This window comes from Elephas maximus, chromosome 24, assembly GCF_024166365.1.
Source record: "Elephas maximus indicus isolate mEleMax1 chromosome 24, mEleMax1 primary haplotype, whole genome shotgun sequence".
NCBI lineage: Eukaryota > Metazoa > Chordata > Mammalia > Proboscidea > Elephantidae > Elephas > Elephas maximus.
Window position 1 is genome coordinate 24,490,630 of NC_064842.1, and position 17,389 is coordinate 24,508,018.

Here is a 17,389-nt window from a genome sequence, read left to right on the forward strand (position 1 = left end):
AAGATTGATTAAGATGTCTGTATCAGCTGTCTCCACTTCTTTGCCTCCCGTTCAGTTTTTTACCCTATTTAAAATCAGATTTTTTTTTATTGCCATCATTTCTATAATAAATTTGTACTACTTTTATAATCAGAATATGTAAAAATGTGTAAAGATATATACATATGTATGTGTATATATGTACATATATGTATACAAACATTGGTTAAAGTGAAGATGTGAGGAAAAAATTGAAGGCTCTTGGTAGATTGTTCATTGATTAGAGAATCCATAACGCACATATATGGAAAGCATGGTGGCATGCTGGTTAAGAGATATGGCTGCTAACCAAAAAGGCTGGCAGTTCGAATCCACCAGGCGCTCCTTGGAAACTCTATGGGGCAGTTCTACTCTGTCCTATAGTGTTGCTATGAGTCCGAATCACCTCAGTGGCAGTGGGTTTTTAAGGCATAGTACAAGGGACTAAACAGGGCCAGAGAGAAGGGAGGAGAGTTCGTGCTGACCTGACTATAAATTTGGAAGAAGAGTCAAAAGAAGAGGGGTCTTTAATCTCAAGAATGGAGAAAGTGCAAGAGTGAAACATAAATCAGTATGACATATAAGAATTAGAGATAATCACATTGACACATGCACACAATCTACGTATATATACATAAAAAAAATTTTACATACATATATATATATACACACATATATATGTTTGTTGTTGTTGTTGGATCCCGCCGAGTTGGTTCCGACTCATAGCGACCCTGTGCACAACAGAACGAAACACTGCGCCATCCTTACAATTGTTATTATGCTTCAGCTCATCGTTGCAGCCACTTTGTCAATCCACCTTGTTGAGGGTCTTCCTCTTTTCCACTGACCCTAAACTCTACCAAGCATGATGTCCTTCTCCAGGGATTGATCCCACCTGACAACATGCCCAAAGTATGTAAGATGCAGTCTCACCATCCTTGCTTCGAAGGAGCATTCTGGTTGTACCTCTTCTAAGCAGATTTGTTCATTCTTTTGGCAGTCCATGGTATATTCAATATTCTTCGCCAACACCACAATTCAAAGGCGTCAATTCTTCTTCCATCTTCCTTATTCATCGTCCAGCTTTCACATGCATATGATGTGATTGAAAATACCATGGCTTGGGTCAGGCGCACCTTAGTCTTCAAGGTGACATCTTTGCTCTTCAACACTTTAAAGAGGTCCTTTGCAGCAGATTTACCCAATGCAATGCGTTTCTTGATTTTTTGACTCCTGCTTCCATGGCTGTTGATTGTGGATCCAAGTAAAATGAAATCCTTGACAACTTCAGTCTTTTCTCCATTTATCATGATGTTGCTCATTGGTCCAGTTGTGGGGATTTTTATTTTCTTTATGTTGAGGTGCAATCTATACTGAAGGCTGTGGTCTTTGATCTTCATTAGTAAGTGCTTCAAGTCCTCTTCACTTTCAGCAAGCAAGGTTGTGTCATCTGCATAACGCAGGTTGTTAATGAGTCTTCCTCCAATCTTGATGCCCTGTCCTTCTTCATATAGTCCAGCTTCTCTGATTATTTGCTCAGCATACAGATGGAATAGGTATGGTGAAAGAATACAACCCTGACCCACACCTTTCCTGACTTTAAACCAATCAGTATCCCTTGTTCTTTCTGAACAACTGCCTCTTGATCTATGTAAAGCTTTCTCATGAGCACACTTAAGTGTTCTGGAATTCCCATTCTTTGCAATGTTATCCATAATTTGTTATGATCCACACAGTTGAATGCCTTTGCATAGTCAATACAACACAGGTAAACATCCTTCTGGTATTCTTTGCTTTCAGCCAAGATCCATCTGACGTCAGCAATGATATCCCTGGTTCCAGGTCCCCTTCTGAAACTGGCCTGAATTTCTGGCAGTTCCCTGTCAATATAGTGCTGCAGCCATTTTTGAATGATCTTCAGCAAAATTTTGCTTGTGTGTGATATTAATGATATTGTTTTATAATTTCCACATTTGGTTGGATCATCTTTCTCGGGACTAGGCATAAATATGGATCTGTTCCAGTCAGTTGGCCAGGAAGCTGTCTTCCACATTTCTTGGCATAGATGAGTAAGCACCTCCAGTGCTGCATCTGTTTGTTGAAGCATCTCAGTTGATATTCCATCAATTCCTGGAGCCTTGTTTTTCACCTCAGATCTTTGTTTTAACCTATGTTTGTCTTTTCCTTGCTATCACTATGTTCCCTTTTGCTTTCTCATCTTTAGCCATCAACTTCTTCAGCAGTCCCAGACACAACAGAGGCAGGGCTAAGAGAACTGACTCACCTCTACTTTCAGGGCCATCTCTAGATGTACACCTGGTATAACCTACTGCTAATTTTCTTTCGTTTTTCACACCCTACAGTTATACTTTTCTCAGGATCATTCCCATCTAAAGATAAACAGTGCATCCTCTATTGTCAAGGACTTCTAGTATAGAGAGGCAGAAAAAGATTCACAGACAATTCCAACGTAGAATTAGCCATCTCTAAGATAATGGTTCTCTAAAAGCACATGTGGTGCAGTGGTTAAGCATTCCGCTGCTAGCCAAAAGGTAGGCAGTTCGAATCCACCAGTCACTCCTTGGAAATTCTAAAGAGCAGTTCTGCTCTGTCCTATAGGGTTGCTATGAATTAGAATCAACTTGACAGTAATGGGTTTGGGTTTTTTTGGTTAAGAACACACAGAAGAGAAAACTAATTTAGACTTGGGGAGAAAGAGGAAAGAAGAGCTATCCCACATACACTTTGGAGGATTGATGGAAATTATCAAGGCTAAGTCGTGATCTAGTAACAGGAAGGTGTCCCAGCAAGCTTGTGGGCAAAGGCTGGAATATGGAATCACAGAGGATCTTGAAGAGTAGAGAATGGGGTGGAAGTTAGTAAATGTGAGAGAGGAAGTTTGAGAAGAAGGCAAAAATCAAATAATAAAGATTTCATGTTATGCTAAGGAAACTAGGTTTTTTTTTTTTTTTTGGTTTTAAGGCAATGGGAAATCTAATTATTTCAAAAAATGAAATAGTTAATATTTATTGAGGCCTTACAATGTTTTAATTATAATCTCCACAGCATTCCTCTGAGGCAGGTACTATTATTATTCTTCCTATTTCATAGATAACAAGATTTAGAGACATAAAATCTAAGTACTTGCTAAAGGTCACACAGCTAGGAAGTGGCTCAATTTGAATTTTCATTTCTGAAAGATAGAAAGATGTAGAGTGTTTCTGGATTGCATCTGCATGATCCACTTAAGGCTTGCATGGAGAGATGGAGAAGTGAGGAGGAACAAAGGAGTTCCATTTTGACATCTGATTTGGAGTGTATATTGAAAACCCATGTGGAGTTGTCTGGTTGGATATATTGGTGTCGACTACTTAAAGAGGTCTGGGCTGAAACAGATTTCAGAGTCATTGGTATAAATAAAGGTCACAGTTTAAGCCTGATAAGAATGATGAGCAGAACTGCTGGGGTGGGGGAGATTATCACTTAAGCAGTAGATGGATGAAGAAAAGGAAAAAATAAACTGATAATAACGGGAAGAGGGGTAGGAGGAGACTCAGGAGAGTGAGGTTCCTTAGAATCCAAGGAGGGAGAACACTTCAAAAAGATCAGTAGTAACAAAAAGGTCAAGCTGCAGAGAAGTCAAGAAAGTTAAGGACCAACAATTCTTTGGGTCCACCAACTAGGAGATCTTTGCTCATTTTTGCAACTGTACTTTAAGTGGTGAAATTGGAAGTCAAACCCAGAGGGCTGAGGAGAGAAAGGGAAATGAGGAAATGAATGTAAGAAATGGAGGCCTGGGGGGTGGGAGGGATAAGAAAGAGAGAAACCCAAAGGAGAATCTAGGTTGAGGTTTTCTTTCTTTTCATGATTGGAACCCATTTTATATTTACATATGGAAGGTGAATGATCAAAAAACACAGAGCAAATACAGAATGGAGGAAGGAAGAAGATCCAGACTTTTTCATGGTGTCTTTGAAATCTAGTCTTTCCTCTGCACTCCTACTGGCAGCTTCCTTGCTTACGCCTTAATCTCGTCCTCCCTGAGAAAAGTGGCCTCTCTACGTATTTATCCACTCCCTAATTTTCTTCATGCTCTTTCTCTGCCCAAATATTTTCAGGGATATTCTGCTACTTTTAAAATGAAATCCAAGCTCTTTTAAAAATACATTTAAAGTCCTCATTCTGTTCTTAACGTATCTTTCCATCCTTATATACTGCTTCCCCCATGTCTACACACATCTTAATTCTGAAGATGTCACATGTATTCTATCTCATATGTATGCTCCTTTGCAATGTTCTCTGGTTTCTTTTTCCCCATCTAATTCCTACCTTTTCAATCCTCATAATATGTCTCTCCTTCTTACAGACAGGTATCTCTATATGTCCCTGAAGCCATATAATAATGTTACCTTTGACCTTGGCATGTCATTCACACATCATTTTCATAAATATTTTCCTAAAGCTTCTATGTGCCCCTCACTCTCAAAAGCATCAGGGATTTCCCCCCCAAAAAACAAACCTGTTGCCGTCGACTCGATTCCGATTCATAGCAACCCTACAGGACAGAGTGGAACTCCCCCATACAGTTACCAAGGAGCACCTGGTGGATTCGAACTGCCGACCTTTTGGTTAGCATCTATAGCTTTTAACCACTACACCACCAGGGTTTCCATCAGGGATACACATATGATAAAGATATAGAGCAAGACAACAATGGGGTCATGATCCATTTGATACTTCAAGTGCTTGGTTACATCACTTATATCTAGTCATATTTATTACTTATGACATTTTTTTAAACATATATGTGCTTGTCATCAAAACTGGACTGTAAGCTCCTCAAGGATAGAGGCTGTGTCTAAAAGCATTAATATAGATCATCTAAAATTTCCATCTCAGGAACATGGAGCAGGAACTGAGTAACTATTTTGCTGAAAGGACATGTCACAACTGGATAGGGTTTGCAGTCTCAGAATAATAGGAGATGGTGTAAATAGAATTTTTTTTTCCCTCTGATATGCTGGATGTAAATACAGTACTTTCCCAGCTTTTTCCTTTTATTACATTTAAGCTTTCTGTCAAGGCATTCTTACACGTGCTTTGAATTTATTTCTTCTTACGCTTGCATTGTCTACTGTGTGTTGTTTGGCAGGAAGGTTGTGCCTCTAATTTTCACCTCCATTTCTAAAATTTTTTCATTATGGGCCAATGATCTCTCTCACTTCTCCTGGAAAGTAATTTAATTTCTCCGTGTTATGGATTTGCGTTAAAATACCCTCTTCTGTTTAAAAAATATTACCTATAAACTCCAAACTTGGATTTGTATGAAATTAATCACCTATATTACTTCACCTAATTACTCCTGTTTTTTTGTGGCTGCTTTTTTGTTAAAAATTATTATAGTCACTCCATAAGATTTTTTTATTTCTGATGTCCGTAGTTTGATACTATTTTTGTTTTAAACACTATGCTGTTGTTAGGTGCCTTCGAGTCAGTTCCAACTCATAGTGACCTCATGTGATAGAGAAGAACTGCCCCATAGAGTTTTCTAGGCTGTAATCTTTACAGAAGCAGATCGTCAGGCCTTTTGTTGAGAAAAAACACAGATATTTGTTTTGGAAACATTTCTTTTCTTTGAAAATTCTGTCCATATAATTTTCCATTACAGTTTTTGTTTCCGGTTTGGATCTTCTTTTCCTTTTAGTCCAAATGTTCTTTGGAGAATTTAAGCATCATTTCTTTAAAATATATTTTGTTCTGGGTCATTTCTGAAATGTTTAATTTTGCTTTTTAATCTATTCTCATGTAATATATTCTAATATTGGTAGAGAACTATTCGATTATCTCTGCCTTCTTTGCCTTTAGAGGAGCCCTGGTGGCACAGTGGTTAAGTGCTCTGCTGCTAACCAAAAGGTCAGTGGTTCGAACCAACCAGCTGCTCCAAGGGAGAAAGATGAGGCAGTCTGCTTCTGTAAAGATTTATAGTCTTGGAAACCCTATGGGGCAGATCTACTCTGTCCTATAGGGTTGCTCTGAGTTGGAACCAACTCAACGGCAGTGGGTTTAGTTTTTGTTTACTGTACCTCTGGAGTCGCTGGGTAGTGGAAGTGGTCAGTGTGCTTGGCTGATAATAAAAAGGTTGAAGATTGGAGCTCACCCAGAAGTGCCTGGAAAGAAAGGCCTGGCTACATACTTCTGAGAAATCAGCCACTGAAAACCCTAGGAAGCACAGTTGTGCTCTGACATACATGGGGTTGCTAAGAGTTGGAAATGACTCCACGGCAACCTGTTAACATGCCTTTGTGAACCTAATTTTAGGGTTCCCCACATGTTGTGTCACAATGTCCCAGTGTACAACGGAAATGCCAAAACCCTCAGAGGGCAGCATGGCCAGCAGAATCTGGGTGGTGGTCTCCCAGGTGGGTTTACAGCCAGTCCTCAGCAGGAGGTGTGGGCTGAGTGAAGGACCGGGTTATACCCTCAGTCTGGACAGGCTGCAAGCATGGTGGGGGCACTAGGCAGCTGCCGCTCCACTGCACCTGGTGTAGAATCAGGAATAAAGACTGGGAAGGCCAGGCTGGGGCTTCTGGGTGAGAACAGCTCTAGATGGTAGCCCCATTTCTCTGTCGTCATCTAAAGCAGATACTTCTGCCCAGTACCTCCCCGATACCATGGCCATGTGGACTCCTGCCTGGCCCTGCGCATTAGAGTCTTGCTGCTCACAGTGCATCTGCATCAGCCTCATCTGAGAGATTGTCAGGAATACAAAACCAGGCCCAGCCTCACCGCTTCTGAATCAGAGTCTGTACGTCAACACGTGATTGTACGCACATTCGTATCTCAGATGCTGTGGTATCTGGTGAGGTCCCTGGAGGTGCAGAACAGAGTCAGGGGTGGGGAGGGAGAGTGGACCCAGGACTCCATTTGTATTCTTGCTCCAGGTCCCGTAGATTTTAGGTCCAAGCCCACTTCTGTCTGTTTATAGCTGATATGCCATTCTTATTGGGTCCAAACTACATGCAAGGTAATGGAGGTACAAAAATTATGTATTGTCTGCAAATTTTTGTGTTGTTACTTGATGTCGAGTCAATTCCAGCTCATGGCAACCCTATGTACAACAGAATGAAACATTACCCAGTCCTGGACCATCCTCACCATCGCTGGTATACTCAAGTTCATTGCCATGGCCATTGTGAATTTTCAGCATCTTCTAACCTAGGGGACTCATCTTCCAGCGCTATATAGGACCATGTTTTTTTGTGATGCATGCAGTTTTCATTGGCCAATTTTGGGAAACAGATCACAGACAGGTGGATTCCAAAACCATTTGCTTTATCCCAAGAAATTTTAATATTACACTTATCAATGAAAGAAGAGTAATAGCTGTTAGATTCTTTAAATATAATTTCAACTGCTGGAAACTTCTGAATGGCTCTAAAAAAGGTTTAAATTTTCTATTTTCTGCTTGTTCTTACAAAGTATCCCACCAACGGTGAAGAGTCAACTGATAAAGAACTATGGGACACCATTTCTAACATAATACCTGAAAATAAAAAATTATATATAAACTTACATTTCACACTGGAACATATTAAAAGTATTTTATTTGAAAATTCTATATAAATTCAATGCTTAGTAATCTTCCCACTTTTCTTTTAATACAAAGCATACTTTTTTTTTCACAAAACTACATATAGATACCCCCAAAATCCATCTAATTTTCTCCAAACAAATATCATATTCCTATGTGTGCCATGAAGTGAAGAATGGTGAGAAACATGCATCCATTTAGACAGAGCCAATCAGGAAAAGCTGACGCGCCTAGGACAGGCAGGGCTGGAAAGGGTATTCCTTCAAAATATATATGGTCCCTGGGTGGCTCAAATGGTTTGTGCTCTGCTACTAACTGAAAGGTTGGTGGTTCAAATCCACCCAGAAGCACTGCTGAAGAAAGGCTTAGTCATCTAAAGATTACAACCAAGAAAAGTCTACAGAGCACAGTTCTACTCTAAAACATGTGGGGTCACTATGAGTCAGAATCCACTCACAGCAATGGGGTTGGTTTGGTTTTTTCACATTATATACAGTATGTCTTTGGATCACAAATATCTATTATTTCTGACTTTCATCACAAGTATATCCTTTAATAAAGTGGGTGTCCTTCCTTTGTAACTTTAAAAAAACAGATTTTTCAACTCAATAGAGTAGTTTCAAATTTTTTAACATTTTCCTAGCATATAATTATCATCTTCCAAAGACCCAAAAGTGCTGTCAATGTGACTGAAATCAGAAGGTAAATATTTTATAAACAGCTGTCAAATTTCAATTGGCAAAACAAAAAGCCCCCGAATTGCTGCAATCTAACCATGAGGCTAGAGTCATTTAATTGACAGATAAGACATTTTTCTAGTCTCGGTTTTCCTGTCAGCATTTTTAATACATTAGCACGGTGTGCTATTCTGGATATTCACTGTGACGATTCACTTGAAGGTGTAATCAACTCTGAAACGCTCTAAGGGAAACGTCTAGCGTGGTGGCTGAATTGTATTTCATGGAGCATTTTTACACTCACTGTATTTTGAACGTCTCTTGCTAACATGGACTAAATACTGGCATCCAGGGAATATAATCATAGCTATTTAAAAAAATGAGGGAAATTTTGCTCTTAGCAGTTCAATAATTTATTACTGCACGATGCCAAGTCTTCATTCAATGAACATTTCTGATTGTGTGCCGGGTTTAGCCAAACAATTGGTCCCTGTCAACTGTCATCTTAGACCAGAAATGTCACCAAGTAAAAACACCCAAGTGGTCCCTCCTGAGGATTCAGTGCTCTCTTCTGTCTGAACCTCTGTCTCTTCCCTTTGTCTGTCTTCTCCAGCTTTTTTTTTTTTTTTTTGGTGGGAAATATACATATAACAAAACATTTGCCATTTTGACATTTTTAACATCTTCTCATCTATTTTATTCCCTTCCTTCTTGTCTATGCAATAGACATCTCCAAGCACTGTGCAATCTCTTTTGAGGGATTTGGTCTATGACATTTTCTGACCATTCGTTCATTCAATAATATTTGCTCAGCCTCTGAAGGGGCCAGCCATTGTTTTAGGCAAAGTGGTTTCACAGTAAAGAAAACAGACAAGGACCTTTGCCCACGTGCAGCTTAGATCACACTATGGCAATAGAATATAAACAAATCTGAAGAATTCTTTATGTCTTGCCTAAATACTTTAAGCTATATATGCAGGAAGTATTTTGTTAATATGGGGATATTTTATTATGCTTTAAAAAAAAAACAGAAACTTCCAATTAAAAAAAGGGTGCTTGGACTTACACTTGGACGGTACAGGGCTCTTTGAGAACTAGTGATTACAGAGGTCATAGCAGCTGAGAACTGAATGGGAGGGGCCAAGTAGTGGGCAGGACCAGGGACAGAGCACTGCAAGCCAGGGGGCTGCATGCCGTGCAAGGGTCCGAAGGGGAAAGAACAGTAACATTCAAGGAATGGGGAGAGACAGTGAGGCTGGAGTTTAGGAAGCAAGAAAGAAATGGTACAAGTAGAAGCCTGATCATATTGGGCTTGTAAATCACGGTAATCCATTTGGGTTTTACTCTAAATGTAGGGGAAGGGCATGAAGGGTCTGGAGAAAGTTGCAATCAGGGGAGTAACAATATCTGCTTTATGTTCCCCAAAGATGACCCTGGTTGTTGTGTGCAGAATGCATTTTGCTGTGGCAAGAAAGGACCCCAGGAGAGCAGTAGGAAGGGGATGCAGCTGCCCCAGCAAGAGAGGATAACGACTCGGACTAGGGTCATACCAGAGACGGAAAGATATGAAGAGAGTCAGTATGTACTTTGGAAGAAAGTGTGGGAAAAGGAAAATAACGGGTAACTCCCTCCTTCAAGAAAATTTTGGCTTGAATACGTATCAGATTATCTTCCTGCTTTAGCCAAGGAGACTCAAGGAGGCAAGCTATTATTTCACAATAACAGAATATCAGAGGCAGAAGCTACAGTTAAGGCCATTCAGTCTTACACCCTTAATTTACAAATAAAGAACAAAGGTCCAGAGAAGTGAAATGGCTTTTTTTTTGAAGCCACGAAACAGCTGGCTTATCACCTGCATTTCCTGTCTCTTATTTTCCAGCCCAGGGATTTTTCTATTATCCACCACCTCCTTCCTCTCTCCTGACTCAGCTCAGTACCTGACTCAATGCCCCGGGATGCTTTCTTTGGAAATGAATTTCATTATATAACGTATCTTTTACCTGCATTACTTTTTTCCCCCCTCTGAACCTAATAAGCATGAGTGAAATAATGGAGATGTTAGAAGAGAGCTATTTAAAATAGAACTATCAGTTACAAGCTGGGCTTTTGATGGGCATGCTTAAACCATTCGATCTAAGCTTTTATTTCAAAAGCACAAATAATAATAGAAGTTCAAAATTAATATCTGCTTCACATGGTTACACAGGCAATTCCAATTCATGGCAATTCCCTCAAATCAGAGGTTTCTCTTTCCCCTTTTCTTTTTCATATATGGAATATCCTCAGTTTACTTAGCACGCTAAATGGATAATTAGATGGAAATTCTGAGCTACTGAATAGTATTCAAGGGCTAGTGAGCTGAGACTGCCCACTGACTTGCTATAAAATATATCCAGCGATAGCATAGGCTCGTGGGAGGCTACCGTCAAAACCAGCTGTGAGGCAAGGAGCTCAGGGAAGCGTGCCAGACAGACAAACCTTGCCTTTGCCACTTTTCAGAGAACCAGTTGCCTCATCTGTAAAATGAGGGTGATAATCCTTACCATTATAGAAATATCGTAAAGATTAGGTAAAGTACATAAACGTGTCTAGCATGATGCCCAGATAATTAATGCTAGTGAATCAGCTAAAACTATGTTCAGCTCTTTGTGACAGCTTAAGTTTGGGGTTCGTTGGTCTCTTGCAATGAGACATTTGATAGTAGGCATGCCAGAGCTCAGAAATGCCATCATTTATCTTCCTGCACCGTTCTTACTGGTTGTGGCTTTTGTCCTTGTGATTGTAAGATAGAGGTGTGCTTTCCAGGTAGGAAGATGGGGTAAGAACAAAGGAAAAGGTTTCAAAAAAAGGTCTCCTCTTGAAGCTCTGCTCTTTTAGTTCAGGAAGAGAATTATTCCAGAAAGGAAAGTCCTCCTTAGGCTCATCACCTAAATGGAGCTCACTGGCCAGAACAGCATCACATGGCCAGAGAAAAGGAGTCTGGGAAAATGAGGATTTTTTAACTGGGCGTATCACTGCCCTTCAGAAACATCAGAATTTTGTTAGGAAGGAAGAAGAGGAGAACAGATGTTACATAGGCCATTAGCAGTGTCCACTGAATAGAGAAAGTATTATTACAATGAAAATTTTAAAGGTTTGAGCCTTTTCACAACATTGCTATTTATGTTTACAATCAGATTTTGTATAGCATTCTGAATGATGGCAATATAAATCAAAGGATAATTAACTTAAGGCAATGTAAATTAAAGGAGAATTAACTTCTTAATTTAGACTTCTAAGAATAATCTATAAGGCCCAACAAAAATGCTAACATTTCAAATTTTTTTTCATTATTACGACAAAGCCCACAATGCTACAGTTTAAATGCAAATGTGCATTTGAAATAAACCTTATTTCAAATTTCAGTGAACATGCTTTCACTGTAATTTTGAATCTGATGAACAAATGGGCACACTGTACCTTTAGTAAGTGACATAAAAACTAGATCATAACCGCATACTTACATTAAGATGCACACAGTAGCAATTGAAGATCTTGTTAAAAATACCAACTTATACAGGCTTATTCTCATTCATCTGTCATCAAAGATCAAGCCATCAAACCTTTTTTAAAGCAAAGTATTCAATCAGAAAAAGGATCTTACCTTACAGTACCTTAGCTGAAGTTCTGCATATCATTTATTTGGCCACTAATCAGAACACAGGTACTGGAAAAGAATAAGAAAATGGGATTAATGTACAACCAGGACCCTGGAAAATGGAAAGTCAATAGTGATGTAAAATGACTTGAGGGAGTGTAAGAAAATTACAGAATTTTCAAGTTGAAAGGGACCTCATAGATCACGGTACTTAACCGCCTCCTGTTACAGATGAGGACAAAGAGGGTCAGAGAAATTAAGGTACCTGCAATGGCGGTAGAAACTTGTCTATTGACTTTCTATGAAAGGCTCTTTCTGTAGCACCACTTCTGACATTTTCCTAAGCTCTAATAACAAAGAAACCAAACCCATTGCCATCGAGTTGATTCTGACTCATACATGGCACAGGGGTTAAGAGCTTGGCTGTTAACCAAAAGGGTGGCAGTTCGAATTCACCAGCTGCTCCTTGGAAACACCATAGGGCAGTTCTACTCTGTTCTATAGGGTCACTAGAGGGTTGCTGTAAGTTAGAATAGATTCGACGGCAACTGGTTTTGTTAGTCACAAAGAAGGGACATACAATGAGAAGAAGAAGATAAAACAAAATAATTTGCTCATACTTTAATTCTACATTGTGGTGATGGGCGGTTTTCTTTTTTCAAATCCCTTAGTATGGTCTACTTTCAAAGGGAAGGCATGGGGTGCGATCCTTTAGAAGATCCACCTGCCTAACTTCTCCCAGACAGTCCAATTCTCATACAAAGATAGAATGAAATCTTAAAGAATATCTCCTAGCACCATTTTGGGCACTGACATTTATCTTTTCAAAGTGTACAAAGCCAGACAGGTAGGGTAGAAGCTCCTTTAGAAGCTGACCTAGTGAAAGGAAAAGAGGAGCCGTGTGTGATACCACTTCCCCAAACTCATTGGTGCACTACTGGTCCTGACAGTAGCCTCCCACGAGCCTGTGCTATTGCCAGATATATTTTATAGCAAGTCAGTGGGCAGTCTCAGCTCACTAGCCCTACTGTTACGAAGGACATCGACTGACAGAGTCAGGAAGCAACAGGAGGTGCTTGGGAAGAACTTGAGGATGAGATTTGGTAAGGAATTATTGGATGTTAGAAAAGAGGACCTTGAAGTTGCCACAAAGTGGTGGAGCTGAAGTCAGACCACACAAGGACGAGAAGGGGCTGCAGGGCGAGGAAGCGCAAAGAACCCAGAGGTGCATGTAGAGGGATTTCCCTCAGAAAGGAGCTGAGGAACTTAGGGCAGGCTCAGAGAATGAGGGCAAAAGTTTAGAAAATTTTATAGCAATTTGGCAGTGAAATTTTCATGTCTGTTGAAGCTAATAATTAAAAAATAGATTTGTACTTTTTTGTATTAATCTGCAAAAGATTGGGAAAAAATAAAAATTCATTGATCCTTCACCAGTTTGAGATGCATTCTTAGTGAACACCGGCTGCTGTTGCCTTCCCAATATACCATCCTCCTTTTTGTTTTCTCTGCCATTGCTTGCAGTGTTGGCAAAACATCAGTCAATGCACCTCTCCTCCTCTGGCAAAGAAAGAGCGCCTGACCCATGAGAAGCCTAGGGGCTCGTCTTTTTCCAGGAACCCAGTCTGAGGAGTCTGTCCTAAGGAAAGAAATGGCTGATGCTTGCTGATCATTTCACAAGAGCTGTTAACTTTAAGTGTGAGGACACTAAGGCTGAGGTATAAATGACCACTGGCCAGAACTAGAATCCAATGTGTCTAACTCTTTCCATGAATCACCTTGCCTACTTTAGATATGAACACATCCTGATGAAATAATATAGGTACAACTGGAACTTTTAAGAGAGAGTGCACCCATATCAACATTCCCATCATTACCAGAGGAAGGGATGGGTAAGTCACATACAAGTAAGAAAAGGTGTCAAATGATATGTCAGTGGGAGGATACGGTCATTTCTCTGCCTTATCTTATCTAACAAATAGACATTATCTGCTATACAAAACCAAAGCAAACCTGTTGCTGTTGAGTTGATTCCGACTCATAGCAACCCTACAGGATAGAGTAGAACTGCCCCATAGAGTTTCCAAGGAGCACCTGGTGGATCTGAACTGCTGATCTTTTGGTTAGCAGCCGTAGCACTTAACCATTATGCCACCAGGGTTTCCTTCTGCCACATAGGGAATGCTAAGGAGCCTAGAATTCACCTTTCACTCTTGATATGCTTATAGAACCTAATGAGCAAAACGCAAGTACTCATTAGGCACCTGTCAATCCTTTCACAACAATCTACTAAGTACCTTGCACATTTTAGCTGCTCAATAAGTATTTACTATGTAGATTTTATCATTAAAATGGGTGAATGTCTAAAACACGTGTGCCTCATTTGCAATTAGGGGTCCCAACATGGTTACATGTTGAGATTCAGATAATTTTAAATAAGTAAATACATATATATCTCAATAATACATAATTAAGTAGCATCTTTAATGTTAAAATAGAAACAAATGCCATTCAGTCATTAAAATGTGTGCTAATATAACTATCGCTAAATTCACTGGAGAACAAAAAATAAGGTTGAATACATTGAAGTTTCTCCGGTTAAGTTTCTGTAATATTAGACTCTGGAGCCGCATTCATTTTGAAAACCAGCAAAGAAACTGGCTTTCATCCCAGCTTCAGATTTGTTCTATTGCAAATTAATTGTCCATGATATTCATTTAAGGGTGATCCTTAAATCTCTGAGTATAGGCAACAGGCCCCTCCAAATCTCAATAAACGTAGTTCAAAAGGTTAGACAATCCAAATATGATTGGTGATTCCAGATTGTTGTCATGATTGTGCAGTTAGCCAAATAAAGAGGAAACCATAGTTAGAGAGAGAAAAATAATTGTGATGACGGAAGGTCAGCTGAGAGGCATGTTTCAATAAGCTAAAAAATATTACTTTCCCTCAAGACGCATATAGAGAAAGATAGGATATTTTGTTAGCCTCTTTAATGCCGGTTTCTAATTGACAGACCATCATGTACTTATGGAGTACTGACTCTGAGTACAGTATTCAATGAGGTTGCAGTTTTGGACTATTAGTCTGATAATACGAAAAGTCCCCTTGCCTTAAAACTTCCTTAAAAAATCATATTTGCCTATTTCTTAATTATTTTGTGAGTGCATTTCCTCCTATTTTTAGGAAAATGAAGAACATAGGAGCCAATGTATTTTATTAAGTGGATGAGAAGTGAAACTGCACCCATCTGATCAGGTAGTGTTACACCTGTTCACAGTCTTTTCTGTGTGTCTGGCAGGTTATTACTCTCAATTTGTAGATGAGCTCAGAGGTTAAATAATTTTTCCAAAGTTGTCCAGTAAGTAATTGGCAAATCCGGTATTCAAACTTAGATCCTTTTTATTACCAAGCTCAGATAATAGTAGTAACAACAACAACTAACTTACTCAGTGCTCACATATCTCAGAATTATACCATGGAATGCCCAAAGAACAAACAAATCTGTCTTGGAAGAAGTACTACCAGAATGCTCCTTAGAAGCAAGGATGGCAAGACTGCATCTTATATACTTTAGACATGTTGTCAGGAGGGATCAGTCCCTGGAGAAGGACATCATGCTTGGTGAAGTACAGGGTCAGCGGAAAAGAGGAAGACCCTTAATGAGATGGATTGACACAGTGGCTGCAACAATGGGCTCAACCATAACAATGATTTTCAGGATGGCGTAGGACCAGGCAGTGTTTCGTTCTGTGGTACATAGGGTTGTTATGAGTGGGAACCAACTCGATGGCACCTAACAACAACAACGACTAACGACACCACGTGTCTCGGGCCCCATTCCAACCATTTTACATACAACCAGTCCTTTAGTCATCATCATTCTCGGAGGTAGTCACTATTGCTGTCTGCATTTTGTAGATGAAGAAACACACAACTGCATTCTCAGTGTATGAAATACACAGTTCTACTGGAATGATAGAGATAAAACTTGGTGCTGATTCTTCATTCTCCATTGCACTATTATCCTCATTTCACTTCATCAAAGTTATAAAGTTAACACAACTCTGGGTTTGAATGAGTAGAGGGCAAATGGTCCAGTAATCTCTATAACATTTTTGAGGACCTGTTTCCTGCTCTTGTGCTATTCACAATGGGCCTTAGGGCAGCTTAAAGGGGACCTTCTTAGTGGACACCAAGGGTCTTAAGATAGACAGGCTCTACCCGGGTATTCCTGAGAGTACACCACTGAGTAGGGAGGGAAGACGAAGAACATGGGAACAGGATTCTGGAGCTGAAGGAAATTACCCAGTTTGGGGATGTGCTATTAAGGCATGCTGACCCCTGACTGCAGTGTTTAAGGAGACATGGCCAACTCAAGCTGATGTTCAATGGACTAGTCTGGTGGATGGGGAACACAGCTTCCGAAGTCTCCGGGCAGATTCAATACTTGTCATTACGATGGTGGCGGACTCAGTGGTTCATACAAGCTGACAAGCTCTCAGCAGCAGTGGGAACACAGGAATTGTTTAATATAATGAGGTGAGTGGTTGGTCATGGTGAATCAGATCATTAGGGCCTCTGACCCTATGGAGAGGTGGGGGTATATTTTAAAAAATACTGGGAAGAGAAAGACAAGGATTTGAGGAAGGTGAACCACAAATCTTAACTGGCTCACCACAACCCATGCCTTAGATCTTTGAGTTTACACACTTTCCAGAATCCACCAGCCAGAGAGGACGAATCTCATTTCCTGCCGGAGACTGAGCAGGGCTGAGTCTGCAGGCTGATGGCTTTCAGTTCTTGTGGCTCCCTGAGGCTGAGGCCTGCAGGGTGGACACTGAGATTCTTATAAAATCTAATTACGCCAAGAGTTCTAGAAATTTGAGGTAGCATCAACAGGCAATAAATTGAAATGTATTACTCGCCACTCCAATTTTGGCAGAAAGCAGTGATAGGAGAAAACGTTACCCCTGTCCACAGCAAGACTGTGTGTCAGTCCAATATCAGTTTACCTAACTCATACTGTTGGAATAAAGGCTGGAGGGTAATCGAACTTTACAAAATTGTACTAGATATACAAAACAGTGTGAAGACTGTTACCAAAACTTTGTAATTTTATATTTCATTCTATGTGCACAAAAAAAGTGACTAAAAGGAACTTCAACAATATTAATGCTTGTTGGCTGGCTGTGTAATTACACATAATTTTTGTGTTCTACATTTTAACTTTTTATAAATCAAAAAAACTTATAAAATACTTAAAAATCAGTATTTTTACAGCTCGTTAAAATAAAAAAACAGAAACTGACATTTAGCCACTTCCTTCAGTATTAAGCTATTTTAACAGCTAAATAAAATTTTTAACAATGACATAGCATTAAATATCACTCTTTGGAAATACATCTGCATATATTTCAGATATTATGTTAAGTTCAAAAACACTTTAACAATTGAACAGAATAATGA

At 39.6% G+C, this 17,389-nt stretch overlaps 1 protein-coding gene across 13 annotated transcripts in view; it reads right to left on the reverse strand.

Moving 5' to 3' along the window:
• CHRM3 (cholinergic receptor muscarinic 3) overlaps nucleotides 1-17,389 on the reverse strand; it is a 552,731-nt gene that overhangs the window by 298,225 nt on the left and 237,117 nt on the right. For 12 of the 13 annotated variants that reach the window (XR_007515294.1, XR_007515293.1, XR_007515291.1 and 9 more), the window contains exon 3: nucleotides 11,930-11,992. The gene's annotated coding sequence lies outside the window, so the exon portion shown is untranslated. The remainder of the gene's footprint in view (nucleotides 1-11,929; nucleotides 11,993-17,389) is intronic. The other variant, XM_049868508.1, reaches the window with a different exon arrangement.